Source organism: Thunnus maccoyii, chromosome 14 (assembly GCF_910596095.1).
Source record: "Thunnus maccoyii chromosome 14, fThuMac1.1, whole genome shotgun sequence".
Lineage (NCBI taxonomy): Eukaryota > Metazoa > Chordata > Actinopteri > Scombriformes > Scombridae > Thunnus > Thunnus maccoyii.
The window spans coordinates 20167478-20185749 of record NC_056546.1 but is presented as its reverse complement, the minus strand read 5'-3'; the positions used below and the strand labels follow the sequence as shown (position 1 = coordinate 20185749).

The 18272-nt window shown below is 37.3% G+C and overlaps 1 long non-coding RNA gene across 3 annotated transcripts; it reads right to left on the bottom strand.

Annotated features, from left to right (window-relative positions):
• Positions 1 to 6: 6 nt before the first annotated feature.
• Positions 7 to 18050, bottom strand: LOC121911423. 3 transcript variants are annotated; one of them, XR_006099856.1, is made up of 4 exons: positions 17764 to 18050; positions 14283 to 14336; positions 1690 to 1799; positions 7 to 1525 (listed from the first exon to the last, which is right to left on the bottom strand). It is a non-coding gene; the product is annotated as an uncharacterized LOC121911423 (long non-coding RNA). The 3 variants fall into 3 exon arrangements; XR_006099854.1 differs by having other exon boundaries at positions 7 to 916; XR_006099855.1 differs by lacking the exon at positions 14283 to 14336 and having other exon boundaries at positions 7 to 916.
• Between the last annotated feature and the right edge of the window lie 222 nt (positions 18051 to 18272).

Below are 18272 nucleotides of genomic sequence, written 5' to 3'. Positions count from 1 at the left end.
AGGAAACAAAGTACGGGAGCTGTTTATTCTCATACAGTGTAACAAACCCTGAGGGTGACCGCCATAGGAAAAAACAAGCCTTTTGAAATGGATTGCTAATGTAACTTGTTATGCATGATACATAGGATTTTTTGGATACTTTTAGTTGGCATTACCAGCCTGTGGTGATAATACTGGCAGTGATAATGATGGTGACTATGATGCTTGATTATGTAGTCAACAAATAGCAGCGTACATTGATCTGGAAGCGTGGGGATCATCACCCATAACTCATTTCATTAACCTCAAACCAACCCAGAACAAATCACTGAAGGTCTCTTAAATATCAGTGTTAGTCTGCAGAGGAAATACACGCTCAATATATCTGACTTATGTGACTGAAATGTGCTATGAAGGAGCCAAGGGAAGCATACAGTGCAATCTTTATTGTTTGGGGGTTTCGCCAGTTTATGTGAATGTCCTTATTGAATGCTGATATAAACATTTCAAGTAATCATTGAATGATATAGCACATACTGATCTATGCATTATACTTCTCATGCATTTTTTGCACCATTTCTAGACCTTCCATTGATTGTGTAAACCCCATTTTTTCTTGACACGGGTCAAGTTCTACCCTCAGGTGATTGATTTCATTTCTGGGGGCAAGCAGAGTTTCTACATGAGGCTGTGATGTAGCTGATTTTGAGCGAGAGGCAGTTTTACAGTGTGCCATACTAACGGGCAACAAAGAGAAATATCCAACTGCTCAAGATGGAGAGTGGGGTTGAAGAATGAAAATCCATTTCTCGTGAGAGAGGAACTGGCCCTCTTATCTGCTCAGAACATGCTTCAGCGGCCAAAGACTTTGACTTGGAGGGTAAAAGGAGGCACCTTCCAACTCTTTCTCTCTCTTCTCTCTCAAGCTTGAAGCTGTCTGCAAGGAAAAACCAATGATAAAGGCTTGCAATGTATTAATTACTATTTGAACATAGAATATGTATTTGAAAAACAGAATAAATGAGAGGTAAGTTCATGCTTGTTTTAAGTGAAATATAAGGGAGTTGATGGAGGCAAATGGGTTCATCCCATAGGCACATTATGTTAAATGATGCAGATTGAAAGTAGCCCGATCCATCTCAGATGCTGAAGTGGAAAACAAAACCCTAAAGGATTCTCTCACTTGCATTGACTTATCTTTTGTGGAGATTAGCTGTTTTCATCGAGGGAGACTTCTGTGTAGATACATGGCTCTTTCTCTAAAACAAAGGCCCAGAAGCCTGCAGAGGTTGATCTTCCTCTTGATTTCAGTGTAAATGTGTAGCTGAGGTTTAATGGATGGAGGGTGTTTGTGGAGGATATGGTGCTACCCTGTCAGGCTGCACAATCAATGTCCTTGTTGCCAGCAACTATCTCTTCCAGCACATCTGTGATTTAAAGCTTTGTGATGGTGTTTGATGGCCGTAAACAGACAGGCAGAGGAGGATACACTGATAGTTAAGCTGTCCGGGAGGTGGTGATGAAGGAAGGGAACAAGAGAGAGAGGCTGGTGACAGCAGTGGAGGTAGAAGGTTGTGTTAATGGTAGCAGTGAAAGATTCCCTTCATATCCAAATTCATGCCCAATGCAAATCAACAGCCTATCTCAGCCAAGGGCTCAACTTTTCTTGGCGTCCATCTTCAACATCTAATAACCTCCCAGGCCACTCACTTCTTTTTCTCTGTCATCTCTGCATTCACTTCACACACACTGCACCAAAACCCTCCTGCGTCCTTTTTCTTGCAGATCTCGGCTCTCTCCTCACGCTCATCGTCCTTACACTGTGAATATGAAGACATGCCATAAATGTATATATATATCTATCGCGTTGGAATGTCTTAAAAAGCACTTTTACAATAAGGTGTGAATTGGATCTGGATCTATCCTGTCTGTTGATTTTCATCCTTTTAGTGCATAGATCTGAATAATTTCCTTTACTCCCCAGTCTCACCGAGAGGAATAGAGAAAATGACTCAGGTAGTTAAATCTTCAGGCTTGTCTTAGTTTTTCCTGCATGCCATTATGGTAAAGCCATACAAGATAGCTGTACATAAGACAGAGGACTCTTTAAAGTCTATTTTTCTACATATAGCTTTCAAATATCTACACGTGGATGATTGAATAAGTCTCACTGTCACATGTCTCTTACAGTCGATCAGCAGATTGACAAGATGCAGCTTTCAGAAATGAACTACCCTCTAAAGACATGGATACAAAGGTGAACACAGGTTTTCTTGATGTTTAAGAATAGTTTGGGGGAAAATTCATATTTCCTTCGTTGCCAAGAGTTAGATGAGAAGATTGATACCACTCTCACATCTGTATGGTAAATATGAAGTTACCCAGCAAACATTGAAACGTTGAATGACCATTGTTTGAACGTCCAATCAAGATGTCCTGTTGTGATTCAAAAGTAGTTCCAAAATGGAAGTTGTATCGATGTCCAGGATGTTACCTGGCCATCAGGACACCCAGGAAGGACACCCATCCTTCCTGGGCATCCCAGCAAAGTTGAAATATGTTGTCACCATCATCAACGGGCCTATTCAGCTATTCTGCTAAAGTTTATATACACAGTGTGCATTTTGCAGCTTTATACATCCTATATGTTTAGATTAACAACTTAATATGCTCTATGTTCTAAAATGGTTCAACCAACATCCTGTCTGACCTGGACATCTGTTAACAATGTGTCACTTTCAAGATAATCCTGATGATAAAATATATATAACCAAACACACAGCAAACACATGATGTATCTTAGTTAATACAAGACATATGCATCATTTTTACAGAAATACAGAGTAAATATTGACATGCAACAGTATTTTATTAAGATAAACAACACAGAAAAAGATGATTATCAGAAGTACAGCTTCTTGTAGATAATTTAACAGTTTGAATTCTGAACTATTTTAATTCCATCTGATGCACTTTTCTCCAGTTTCCACTGAGGCTGCAGCAGGCTAATTCTGACGCCAATGCTAACTCCAGGCTGTAAACACCTGCTGACAGTCCTCATCTAAACTCTGTGAGGGAAACAGAGGCTCTAGACTCTTCATCAACATGAGCGTTATAGAACATACATACCAACATAAAAGCAAAAAAAAAGCAAGCAGCACTGCACATCCTCAGCTCTCAACTCTCGTGCTGAACTACATGTATTCTTGCGAGACAGGCATGTCAAACATAAACGATCAAAAGTATGAAGATAATACATCCACGATGAAGATATGGGACTCAAAACTAAACCCTTCATAAGTTTTATTAACCCAGATAAAGCTCACATCATTGCTAAACTATTAAAAACATTTAATGCCCAATGACGTTCATTCTATGTGGAATGGACGTCCCTCTTGGACAATCTGCTCTCAACAAATTAATGAATAAAAATAAAAGCTTTTGTATGAAAAATACAAAACAAAATACACATAGATGTGTTGCACATGCAGCGAAACTTTGAGAAATATTTGAAGTGTTTTTGAAGTCAGGTCCAGGTGGACTTTTATTGAATGTGGAAAGGACAACACCCCGTGACTGTCTGCTCACAACAGTTTTTCAACCAAAATTGGACCAGACCAAATATTCATGAGAAGGAGAAATTGATACTTAAACATACATATCTGTAATCCAAATATGTGCAAATGTCCGCTAAAATGCGATTTGACTTGAGTTTCATGATTTGCTTTTCATATGCATGTTGCTGTTTTTGGTGTCCGACCGGAACCATTTTTCGGCTGGGGACACAATGACACCGTCCGAACTATGTTTGCTGGGAGCCAGCAGCTAGTTAGCTTAGCATAAAGATTGGAAACAATGGAAACAGCTAGCCTAACTCAAAGGGTAACAAAATCCACTGACACATAGTCTGATAATTCTCCCTAGAACCATGTCTCATTTTTACACTTTGTACTCTTTTGTACAGTTTCAACAAATGAGATATCATGAGGTAGGCAGATTGTTACCTTGGGCAGAGCTAAGCTAGCTGTTTCCCCCCTTTTTCTAGTCTTACCTAACTCTGCAAGAAAACAAATAGGTGTATTTCCCAAAATGTCGATTTATTCCCCTAACAATCCCCAACAGAGTAGCTTATAAGCTGTGGAGTGAGCGCATGCTACTGATGTTATGTGAAGCTTGCAGTGCCAGGGGGGTTCATGTGTTGCCACACTGAGGATAGTAGTGACATTGCAGACATAGAAAATTGCCAAACCCTGGGACATTTGGGCAGGAGTATGGGATGCTGTAGCAAATTACATTGTTTGAATTCAATCGTGTTCCCCTGCTACAATATGCCACCAAGGGGATGAATTTTCCTTGGCATTTCTCTAAAATAATGATTCTCAAGTGATGTTGGAGGCTCTGTGAACCTTCATTTTCCCTGAGAGGCATAAGATTACAATGCCAGAGGTTTTAGGATTGCTTACTGTGTGTGTATGCATTTGTGTGTCCAAACTGGTGTGTTAAAGGACTGAAAATGAGAATTAATGGACTGTGATGTTATCTTAAAGCAACTACAAGGAACTTTTAACTGATTATGAAACAGTCTCACTTTAATACTGATGCCTCTATATGACCTACATGAGCAAATGAGACCATCAGCAAGAAGATTGGCTATTTCTATATAGTAATTCTAAATCCCTGTCACCAGGTCAAATTCCCCACGAATTCAGACGAAACGATTTACAGCACGCAGACCAGAAGCATTGTAGCATGAGGGAGTACAAAGACATTACTAGGACAAGGAGAGGACATTTCTCTTCATTTAATAATGTTAAAAGTAAAGTTAGATTTGTTGTCGGCTTCCTGACTAATTTTTAAAAAGTTGAGAAAAAAAGAGAGAGCGTGAACAAACTAAGAGCACGAGAGAGAGATAAATAGAGACAGGGAGCGACAGTGTAGGGAGGAAAAAGCAGTGAATCAGAGAAATAAAACATTATTTTCTGATTGCTTCATAGCAGCAGTGGTGTACTTGCCACCACATCGGTGGACTGGTGGACTGTCAAAAAATCTGTTTTTGGCACTGTCTGTCTCTTTACTAGCCTAGTCATTCGGGGTGCGCATGAGAGTGTGCTGCATCCCAGTGGATAAGTCCAAGGCTGAATTTCTTTCCCAGTACACCACTGCACAGTGTTGCGTGTTTCTTTCACTCGCTTCCAAAACAAATGCACGCACTAGCCAGATCAAGACGTTTACAACACGAGGCAGTGGTGCTTATGGGAAATGCAGTCTTCATTCCGGAAAACACTACCGCTTTTAGGGGCCGCCAAAATCAACACAAAATTAAAGTTCCTTGTAGTAACTTTAAATGCTTCCCTAAACATAAGTCTCCCAGATATTATTCAATTCAATATAATATCCATTAAAATGTATTTTCCTTAAGCCTGAAATACATCAAGCTTTTAAGACATTGAATATAGTATTTAGAGTAATTTTTGCTCACCTAAAATGCATGCGTGTCTTGAAATCAATTGCCTTACTTTAGTCCTTGCATATTACAAAAAAGGTTCCTTATTGAAAAGATTAGTGTGTAGAGCTTGTGTGTTGTACTATACAATCCTTTTGCATTTTGCAAAATTGATCTCCATTGATTACAATGGTTTTAACTGCCCTGTTGTCCTCTGTATCTTCTGTAAGAGGAGACAGGTGGTCTTAGGAATTACTGTATGTTTGTACTTGTTATCAGCAGAAATGCTTCTTAAATGTGATATCATTGACTTTTTCTTTTTAATGTAATTAATTCCTCCATGTTCTCGTCAAACAGGAAATTAGATTGAATTGCAAAGTTTTCAAGCCCACACTATTTGTACATAATAAGGGTAAACATAGCAGGCTTGGATCACAGCACTACATGATTCGCAGTTAAATTTGTCAGTGTTAGTTTCAAATTATTAAAATCAACACTGCCAATGTTTATTCCAGTCAAGACATATTCTACTGTATTCACACAAGGAAATATTCTCTCAAGTCAGCACCCCTTTGATTGTAAAATAGGGCCATTAAAATGTCATGCTCCATAGCAGTTACAAGCCCCATAATAAAACAATTTGTTTGGAATAAGCAGAGGCTGGAGATGTTGTTAATGTTAATCTCGAAGGCTGTTGAAGGTGCTAATGGCACTATTATTTATTCATCAAAGCTATTATTTCTTCGTGATCACAGCATGATACGTGACACTGCGCACTGTGCAGTTTCCTCTGGGGATGAGTGCATGAATTCTGTCATATTTTGAAAATGTTAAGGCTGCTTGTTTCGGGAACAAAATGTATTTGCATTAACTTGGCTGGTGCACATTGGAAATGGCTTTTACCAGGGGGCAGGTAAACAGCTGAGTGCTTCGGATGTATTACTGGCTGGATGTATTACTGGCTCGCTTGGCTGCTTCTGAGCTTAAACAAGAATCACATTGTTGGCTTTGATCTGGAGCTTGATTTCCAGATCCTCAAGACAGGTGTGCCTGCTGTTTTATTCAATGAAGACTGATAGTATGGAGCCACAAACCACATTCAAAACTGGATTTAAAAGCTGCTTCAGTTGTCTGTGATCCACCGTTATGTTGACCTTTGGCCCTATCGACACCAACACCTTGGTGTGTCTCATGTTGCTTGCATCGTGGTGTAACATCGAGTTAATGTATGCAAATTAATTCTGTTTGCAAGTTGCACATTTATACCAATGATTGTACTTTTATATTTATGTAATTAAAAGTAAAACCTATATAAAACAAAAAGGGGTTCCATTAAACACTGATACTTAGTGACGTTTCTTTGATTTTCTTAATTGTTATTTATATACAATGACTAATACTTTAAATGTTTAAGGACAAACCACTTTCTAATAAGACACACTTTATAAAGGGTCTATAAGGTGAGTATATAGAACAACTTTTGGGTTTTCAAGTTGTGAAAAATCTTTTTGGCTGATGAGTCATTGATAGTCAAGTCGATAATAAAGTAATTAAAAATGGGTTATGAGGGTCTCACTTTCTAATAAGCTAACATCAAAAGACACAAACATGAAACATTTAATTGAGCACTTCTTAATAAATGGATTTTCTAGAAGGTCAGAGGTCAAACGGTCCATTAGAGTGGTCCGCCTCTTTAACTAAAGAGCTTAAAAGATAAAGCAAGTGTTGTGCTGGAGAAGGATAACAAACAGCAGCCAGAGAGTGAGAAACCTGTAATGCTTATTATTAATTACTTATTAACATTCATAACTTTATAACTGCAGACTCGATGGATTATTAGAAAGTGAGACACTATTTGGGTCAATATTGCCAGGAGTTTATGAGAAGATCAATACTGCTCTTATATCAGTTCATTAAATATGAAACTATAGCCAGCAGCCAGTTAGCTTAGCTTAGCATAAAGAATGGAAGCAGGAGGAAACAGCTAGCCTGGCTCTGTCCATAGGTAAGAAAATGTCGCCTTTATATGGGACGGATTGTAAAGATGTGAAGCGAGAATTCATGTTATCAGACAACTCAAGAGGGTATGATTACAGAGTTGGCCTTGTGAGAGTTAAAAATACTGTGCATTGAAAATATATCACTATATTCTTTATATTTGAGGCTAATTACATTGAAATGTCCACATTTGCTTGCTTTTCAGGGACTTCTGTTAAAGCAGCAAGCTGGATATATCCCACTAATTTCCCAGTTGTAATTACGACTTGAATGTTGATGTGAATGCTATTTGCAAATTGGAAACTTGTAATTATAATAACTGATATGACATGGCATAAAGTCCACTAACAACTAGTGACATCCTGAAGTCATGTTGTCCTCTTGAGATTGCTGGGCAACCAATGGACAGAGAAATGGTACAGTAAAATAATCCCCCAAAAAGTGCAAATCGTCATTTTTACATTTTGATTTTTGTATGGATGGAGACACACAAGATATAACATACTAATTAGTGAGTCATAGAGGTGTTGGTAGACAGATTTTTTAAAAGTTTGGACAGAGCCAAGCTAGCTGTTTCCCCCTGTTTCCTGTCTTGATGCTAAGCTAAGCTCTAAGTCTCTTGGCTGTAGCTTTATATTTAACTGAAGAATATTACAGTGGTATCAATCTTCGCATCTAACTCTCCACAAGAAAGTGAGTAAGCATATTTCCCTGAACTTTTAACTATTCCAAACCCAAAAGTTGTTGCAGATTCAAATCAATGGCTCATAATTGATCTATGAAGCATCAGTAAATGATTAATTATAAACAAGTAATAAATTCATAAGTTACAACTTGTGTCTTATTCGAAAGGTGTACAAAAATTAGAGTAAACATGAAGAATGATTTCAGTCAGACTATGTGACTATTCACAGTTACATATGTATCAGGCAATGATGCAAAAAGGCTGTTCAGCTGCAGAACTGACTCTCTCTGGTTTATTTCAACAGTAAATTTTGTATGTGATTTTTCTAAGGACCTGCTGTGTCTCAGCATTACATTTCCAAGTGAAGAGCAAGCAAAAGAAAGTTTATTTTGCCTTTCATTAAAAACTTTTTGATTGTTTTCATAAATGCTCTGTTAACAGTTGGTAAACCGTGGTTCTCAGTATGTTACTCAGATAAATTAGCCATCCTGAATTCTGGATTCCTTTCAGATATTATTCTACTAGAGCACATACGGCTTGCTGAAAGGAACTTGAAACAGCGAGGCTCTTCGGTAATGGGTCCATCAGGATGTTAGTCATAAAGGGGGTCCTGTAATTGCATTCATTATTAAAATGAGTCTGATCCCAGCAAATTATATAGAAAAACAACATACATTATCTCACTGCCCACGGTTTAACAGGAGTCTGTGTAGAGGAAATGTGCCACAAAGTCTGTGCTCACCAGTAATTTTCAGTTTAACAAGAAGCCTGCTTTCTACTATTAGTGAGGACATGAAACAGTCCACTGTTGTTGTTGAAGGAATTAACACCCACCTAACATCTGCACATTTCCCTCCCCTTGTGCTTGACCACATTTGATTACCAGGCTTTACTTATGCTGGAATATCTGCATGTTTCCAGACTTGTGCAAAATAACTCTACAAAGGAGCTACCTCTTTTTCCCCACAGGAAATTACATGAGAATAAATCCATATTTGCTATACAATTCAGCTTTGACACTTAAAAGAATTCAATGATTTAGTCGGTCATGCAAAAAAAAAAAAAAAAAAAAAAAATCCAATCCTTGAATCTTTTCTTTGTTCTCCTCATAAACAAACCTCTCTGTCACACCATTACAGTATGAACAGTGATTATCCCAGAGGACTGCATTTAAACCTTCAGCAGCAGGCGGAAATGTTTCCTTTGGGTCTCAGCTGGTGTCAGAGCCACGTGCCTCAATTCCTTCACTGGTTAGCAATTCCTTCGGTTAGTTAGGAATATTAAAACTGATACATTTTGGATGATTTACCTAAATGATGCACAAAATGAAAATCTGGACTCCCCTGCTTTCCTATATGCACACTGGTAAAATATAATTTATCTTCATTTTAAGATTGTCACAAGTGATTTGGATGGCAAGCTGTTGACAACCTTAAAACCTTGTCAAATTGAATAGATGGTCTGATCAGTCCTGAAAGCAGGGGACAGTGACAGGAATGTAACACAGTCAAAGTGACAGTGAGGTCTGTGGAAAAGCAGTGTTTAAAATGATAGAGTCTTGAGCATCAAAGTGTGCAATCTAGAGCCATGTTGTTATCTTATAATAGCTAAAAATTTTAAACCAAGAACAAGAAATAGTCAGAATTCCAACATTTATTCACTTTCAGAATAGAAAATAAAGACTTAGTAGTTCAGTGGTATTTTGTCCTTTGGGCCATAACTATCAACTACAGCAGCTTTTCCTTTATTTATAAAGGAAAAGCTGCTGTAGTTGATATTAATGACATATAGTAACTTGTAATCTTTTTCCATTTTGTTATAAATCCCAGTTCAGCCGTGATCAGCAATGAGACAACAATAAATTTAAGGCTTGAACTTTCTCATTTTAAAAAAATTCTCAGAATGTACAGAAAATAAAAAGAAATGTATAAATGTTTTGTGAATTCATATTTTAGCTGAGTCGAGGCATATTGATGTCCTAAAACATATAATGTTGTTAAAAATGACTGTTTGACATAAATAATAAGGGCTTCAGTTATAAATCGTCAACCTGTGACTCTAAAGGAGAAAGCAGTCATCAGTGTAAATTTGGACATTTAAATAACCTCCGTAATAACAAGGTCAGTTGCCTCAGTTGCCTTCAATATCCTCATGTTCCATGTTCTTTATATTCATGTCTTAACCTGGGGCAGTCATCTGTTCAGTCACATTAAGGATCACTTTCAATCCAGAAACCTCTTCTCGGATACATGCCTGTTTCATCAATCTATTCAGAATGCATGAAGTCTGTTAAAATAGCCGGCAGTGCTCTTATGCTATCTGAAGAGACCATGAGCATATCTGAATTAAAGGTAGAGTGTGAAAATCAAAAGTCATTGAGCAAACGGGACATTAACATGTAGAGGGGTTGATCAGCCTGAGTGATGAGGCAATTACCTTATAACATCTGCTCTTTCAATTACCATGGGAGGAGAGATAAAAGGAAAAAGGGGTTAATAGATAAGGGAAACTCACCAATTCAGCTAATGAAGTTTAATATGATCTGCTCTTCAGATTAGAATACAGCAGTGTTTATTATTGCAGGATTCTTCAGTGTCAGCTCGCTTAAATGCAATAAAGCCTCCGCGAAGTTCACAGCAGATAAAGTTAGACGAATCAAGCTGGAGGTGTGAGGAAAACCTTTCAGCTGTTGTCGCCTCAGTGACTCAGATCACGTGGAGATGTAAACCATATGTCATTTGGTTTTTCATTATCTTCGGTGGAAAAATAGGTCCAGATTCTGCAGAAATCCACTTTCTGTGCACTGAAACAGTGTTTTGAATGCTGTTTTCTAAAAGTGTCATCCAAGTTTACTACACTCTGACTTATAAGGAAACAATAAGAGATGTTGGGGAGATTGAACTTTGTGTGGCTCACTATATTCATACATCCAAAACATTCAAAAGACCTCACATTTAGCTTTTCTTACAAGAATGACAGAGCTGACTTTTGAACTGACAGTAAAAACCAACATCTCATCTCTGGGTGTCTGTGTTCAAAAGTCCTGACAGCGTAATAATATACTTATGCAAATTCCCACAGTCACAGAGATTTCCATTTTGCTTTTTTGTTTATTTCATATCACTTCTGTTTTGGCAGGCTGCCTTCGATACGTCAGCGTGCTGCACAGCAGGTAGAGCTCATTTTGGAAAAAGCAGAGAAAAAAAAAACTTTAGTTTCACTTTAGTTTCAATTTTGTTGTTGCTTTGATCCTGCTGGTCTATTTGGGAGGCAACTGGAGGTGTTCAGAGACTTTAAAGGAATAGTTCAAATGTTTTTGGAAATACACTTATTCATTTCCTTAGTGAGAGTTAGATGAGCTAAGAGATTTAGAAGAGAGTTAGCTTAGCTTAGCATAAAGAGTGTAAAAACAAAAATTTGTATTTACACTTTCTCATTACATGACTTAGATGTCGTAATTATGACAAGATTTTGCTAAATTGCTTGATGTAATATATAATGTGGTGTCCAGCTACAGAAGATCACAACTATACCTCACCTGGGAAACTGTCCATGGCTTTAAGCTCTGTGTAAAGTAGGAAAATAATTGGATAGGCTGCGTCAAGTGTGAACCAGCCGTGTCCAAAGCTATATATAGTTAACCTGAAGATATAAGAATCCATGTGACTGAATTGGCAAATGTATTCCTATATGGAGTTTCTGTTTGTATCAAAAAGAGATAAGAAATCTATAAGAGATTAAAAATTAACAATACTAGGTGTATAATGAGGGAACATGGATTAGGACTGAAGAGGATTTATGTCAAAATTACCCTCTGTGTATGTGAGTTTCTAAGTCATTTTTGAGACATTTTTAAGACATATTTGTGATGGTAAAATATGCTTGAATCTTAAGTTTTTCTGAATCTGAAAAGTGTATTCTGTTGAATTTTTTATTAGACTGTAAAATGGGAAAGGTTAAATTGTTTTTGAATTGCAAATGAGCACACAGCACAGTGTGCACAACTTTGGTACTTCTCAAGGAGAACAGAAATTATAGAGATGACAGAAAACTAAACTAAACATTCTGTATTTTCTTGTTGCTCCTTTAAGGACAAATTTTGCCTGCTTTATTTGTCTGGATGTTCTAAATAACCTTGTTTGCAAAGACTCAGCAACTAAATGCATCTAAATATAGACAGAGTTGTTCATACTGTACTGTAGGGAAGACAATATACTGTATATTGATATATCTTTCTCAATCCTTCTTCTCTTGCAGTGTCATCAACAAAAATATAAATTTACTCCACTCTATTTCCTTCCGTCTAGAGGAAAAAGATACTGCAGTTCTGCAGTTGATGCTGAATCTGCTGACTGCACTATCACTCCACTATCCGTGACAACCCCCACTTCAGCTACCCGGAGGCAGCTGAATTAATATGTGACTGAATCTTACACACTTACTGTATTTCAATAATGCTCAGTGGTAGAAAAGGGCTGTGGAGGGAAGGCAACAACCACTGAACGGATAGCTGCGAGGAGACTAACTGGCAAGAGGCATTAGTCATTTGCATTAGGACTTTAATTGGTCTCCATGAAGAAATGAAAGTAAAAAATGAAAACCTGTGATCATAAAATCTGTCTTATGTTGAGCTAAAGTAAGACGAGCAACAAAGAGAGAAGCTACGTTTATCTGGTCACCCTATTAAGCAGCAGAGCTGAGGGGGAAAAGATGAGAGGAAGGAACGAAGGAAGAGAGGGCTGAGCTTCTATTTCATGTTGTTTCTCTATACAGTCCCAACAGTGCTTAGGGAATCACTCTCTACATGAGCCTGATGTGCACCCCTCATTATGCTCAGAGGAGTCCCAAAGATGTTGCTGTCTAACGGCGCTGCTTCAGGAGCAGTTGAAGAGGAAGAAAGACACCCAAGAGCAACAAAACGGAAAAAAAATACATCAGGTAAGGTGATGGTGGTTAACCCCATCAAAGGAAATGGGAGTAAGAACAAGAGAGTTGCAAAGAGAATCTTTGTTCTCTCATCAGTTTTATTGCTTTTGCTTTGCTCCCCAAAGGCATGCCTATAAATATGGGTGTTAAATTCTTGTATACTTTTAATAAAACTTCTTGGAGATATTTGTTTTTTTTTCTTATCAGTTCATCCCAACCTCCCCTACACTGCTGTTATTGCTGAAATATAATTTAGTTATCCACAGAATCCCACTCCAACACTGTCAGGTGCTATTGTTTTGACAGATATCCACATCCTAACTCACACCAAAGCCTTAATGAACCAGTGCAAGCTGAGCTCTGCCACTCAGTTCCTGGCAGTGTCTTTAATAAGAATACATACTGTGTTTTTACATTTCAAGTGGTATACTGCTTATAACTTCTGCTAAAGATATTGTAATGAATATTTCCCACTGTCAACGTTTCTCTGACTCTGAAAATAGCCATGAAGGATGAAGGCAATCTGCAGTAAAAAGCATCTTCCTGTGAAGCTGCACTACATAGTTTTGCAATTTGGTTTCCCAAATAGATGGAAGGAAAATAAAAAATTGATGTTCTCCAGCATCCAGACATCATACTACACGACATAAACATTCTTCTTGATGCCTGGTAAGGACAGAGACAAAAAAAATATTTCAAAGGCAGGTTTATCTTGCACAGTCCAGCTTGCTTGCTACTGTTTTGGGGGGGAAAAATCTGCTCACAAGGTTCAATATATCACTATTCATGCGCTAAAAGATTTCCCACAAGTGACCATGCTGCACAACTTTTATCCTGCACCATTTCAGTGTGTATGGGATGGAGAGATCTTCTCTTTTGTAGCACCAATCCATGATTTAAGTAGATGTGGTGGATGTATTTTTAACACATAAATCTTGTCTAGTGCAGCTTTAAGACCAAGTGATGGTCACATCATTTTATAATGTTACCCAATATTATCCAAGGCTGCACTTTAAACTGTTTGTTTATTTCATAAAGCATTTGACACAGCTGAAACAAGCATATGATTGTGAAAAAGGGGTATTTTAGAAAGATTTCTGTGCTTGGAATATAAATACTTTATGGGTCTGGTGCATATCGCTCGCTGGCTTGCAGCCATATTTCTCTGAGGGCTGTGTACTAAAAAGTTTGAGAGGTGAGGCAACACTTGACATTATAAAACACAGTTCAATATTAACTACAGAAACTCACCATGTCAACCCTGGCTGCACTGACACTGTTGCATCAGCCTCATTAGTGTGCCTGCTAGAGGAGAAAATTTCAGTATCCAGTGACAAAGAGGCATAGATGAAGCTGATTGTTTCCAAAAGACATTTTAGGTGTCAGTTTTTGTTACATCTTTTAGTTGTGTTGATGCATTTTTATCTTTCTTTTGTCAACAGTAAAATATTGTAAATGTTGTTAGCTTTTTTTATTTCCCATTCCATTTTTGTCTCCTCTTTGTAACTCAGCAATATTATGAAAATGCTTTGTTTGCTAATTTTGTCTCATTAACGGTGCTGCAGGGGAAAAAAAACAATTTGTTGATGAATAGATTTTGTCATATATTTGGTTAACAAAATTAATAAGCCACATTATTGCTAACTCACATACATACTGTTAACATTCTGACTCTTCACATTATCCCCTCATAATTAGTCACTACACATACTCAAATTTCTGAACCACAAATCAATTTTTTATTCATAAATACCTCATTAGCCATTAGTAAATTGGTGATTAATCCTTAATGAAGCTTTCAGAGAGCAGAGAGGGTGTATTCTAAAACAGGAAAACTTAATATCCATCATGATTTCAATGAATGTTAGTGAATATTGATAATTTGAAAGGTCACTTTAGCAAAAGTCATAAAATTTCAGGCTGGTGTTGAAGGTGTTTTCACTGCTCTCAAATGTAAACATGAGTCAAATTTAACTTGAACAGTGTGTAAGGGTTTTGTTCTTGTTCTTCCTCCTTTCATCCACATAGGGAATGATGAACTAAAAGTCAGTGCCCTGAGGACCAGCTAATTTCCCTCAAACACAGCTCTCTCTTTGAGATGCCCCTTTGAGACTACTGTCTATTTATCCGTTCTGCTGCCAATACTGCTCACACCTGTGGGACCACACAACCACTCTGAACCCCAAAACAACAACCAAACAACACACCCAATACACTCTGCCAACAAACTAACAAAACCCTAGAGACCACCACACCACCTTAGCAACCGCTATTTCCTAAACTTTAGCTATAACTCTATAAATATCAGCAGTTACTTAACAGATCATTAGCAGACAGAAATTAAGTTTCACTCAGGCAGAAAAACACATAAAAAATAAGTCTCTTTCACTAAAGGCATTTTTACAAGTCATAGTAGGAAAAGCACAGGTATAAATGATTAAATTAATGAGGGCTGAATTCTATCTGCTATCTATCTGCTTCAGTTTCAGGGTCCTGTTATTATGCATGCTGGCTCACTATCACACTGTCATGGCTTACTAGGTGACTTGAATTGAAGAGAGCCATTGTTGATGTTATTAGTAACAACTGCTGTTCAAAATGTTCTGTTAAAAAGGACTGTTTGCTGCTTTTTACTTAGCAGGTTTTCAGCTGCCTGCTTCGTCGAGAGCTGATGAAAGTTACTAAGGAAAGAGATGATGAATTTCCATGTTTTCCAGAGTGTAAAAGCTGTTGAATTATCCATGTTCTTCAAACAAAACTACACACCGTACATAGCATGTGATATACAGTATCCATATTTGTCTGTCTCACACGCCCACTATCTAGATCCTTATGATGACATGATAGGCTAGTTCATGTTTACTCATTGTTTAGTGATGGTAAATCTACTCTTCCTGAATTGAAACAGCTCTCCAAAGCAACTGCTGTGTAAGGCTTCATAATGCCGTCTTAATTAGATGCTTTCTGTCACCCACACACCATATGCCAAAAAGAGACATGTGGGTGGATATTTGGTTGTTTTGAAAATGTAAGGGCACGCTTCTCCGGTGTGTATAGCAGAATTTACTTACACTAAACTTAGACGTTAACATGAATGCATATAATAAGGCATTTAAAGTTTTTGTACATCACAATTAGGAACAGTGTTTCCACTTTGACTGTAGTAATTACACAAAAGATTTCTGTTGAATCAATGCTGCTGTACACACACAACACTGACTCATGCTTTACTGCTTGCATACTGATCCTGTTGTTGAAGATGTGCAACAATAGGGCATGTTAAACTATTACATGGGTTATCATATATTTTTGTAAATCATTAACACTATGTTAAAGTGAAGAAAACATGGAAACAATGGTTTAGTACCAACTGGAATATTTGTATTGCTATTCCAGAGTACTTGCATATTTTTCAAGATGTTGGCTACTGTCTGTGAAGCTTCCGGTGTTCTGCTGCACTCTGCTGGAGGTAAATGACTAGCACGGATCATGGAGCCACTTCATAATGCTCCATAAACGAACTAACTAGCGGTCTAACAATTATAACATTAATCTGCACTCATGAAGAAAACACTATATTCAAGTGAAATTTATCTGCAACAATAAATTTGCTCCCAATCCACAGTTACATGTAAGCACCAATTCATGAAATGTATTGTTTTATTTTAAAATATATATTTTTCTTTTATGGACATGTTCTTGGTACAACCCCTTCATGAGCTGTTTTAGATTTACTATATATTTTTGAAGATGTTGGCTCCCATATATATATGCTGTATGGCTCTGCCAATGACCACTCACAGGCCTCATAAAGTGAAGCATGAAGGGATGGGTCTTCAAAACAGCAGAATTTTCTCTACCAAATAAAGTAGAGTTGAAACCTTTTAATAATAAATTGTACTACTCATTCATTATTTATTCTTTCTACTGCCATGCACTCACATTGTCTCCTTGTGCAGTTACCAGACAAGCAAAATGTATTATACTAACAGCTTGACCAGCATAAAGCCACTTAATGTTTGTTTGTTCATCTATTTCTGTCTCCACTTGTCATAAAATGATATCTCATTTTTGTTCATATTCCTGTGTGTTTATTTTGGCACTGCAGGTAACCTTGAGAGCTTCTGAAAATCAGGGTCAAATCATAACAATATACTGAACTCTGATTCAAGGATTACTGTATAATATTCAGAGAAAAAAGGAAAATGCAGACAGATGCGACTTATTCTCATTTTTTTTCTCTGATATAAGGAACCAGAAGTCTTTCTGAGAGGACTGCGTGTTCATTACCTCACAAATACAACAAGACAATGGTGGAAAGTAACTAAGTACATTTACTAAAGCAGAAAAATGGTTTCATTTCAATAAATGTTCAATATTTCACCATCAATCAAAGATTACAGAGAAAACAGATTTGTGTGTCAGACCTTTGTTTTTTCTTCTTTTCTCTCCCATTAATCATCTCGCGACCCCTTAGATTTATCTGGTGACCCTTTTGTCCCAGGGGTTGGAGGGGCTCGACCCCTAGGTTGGGAACTAAACTGTATCTAAAGTAGTTGAAACTAGCTCCACTTCCAGCAGCTACAACAGTAGCATGCTGCTTATCCACTGATGCTTCAGTATTAATAATCTAATGATGTCATATATTATAATATATCAGTCAGAGGGACCAAACCACTACTTTTACTGTAATACTTTAAATACATTTTGCTTCTAATGTACTTTTACTTACGTAGAGGATCTGAATACTTCTTCCACCACTGCAACAAGGTCCAATATGTTGAGAATGAAAGCATTCTTGACCATGGAAACAGCTGTTGACAAAAATGAAAGCATGACAAATGGTCAAGACTGAACTTTCAGTCTTAACTTTTAAGCCAAAATGGACACAAAGTCCTTAATGGGCTTAGAAAACAATGGAAATGTCTACATTTCAATGACAACTAGGAAAACTTCTTCTGCTGAGGAAGATTGTGTGATATGTTTCAAAGCTGCAATGTTTGTTCATTTTTAAAGTTCTTTATAGAGTTAAGTTCTTTTAGATTTGTAAATTACTAATAATCACTTTACCATAGATGGTTTGTACACACTGCAGGTAAAATTTGGATTTTTGTATAGAAACAAATCATGTTTCTCTTCTGTTAGTCAAAACACCATTGCACAATCTACAATTGTGCCTGTGCTTGATTGCGATATTGTATATGAGCATGCTTCTCCTTCCACTTTAAAGCCTCTTGACTC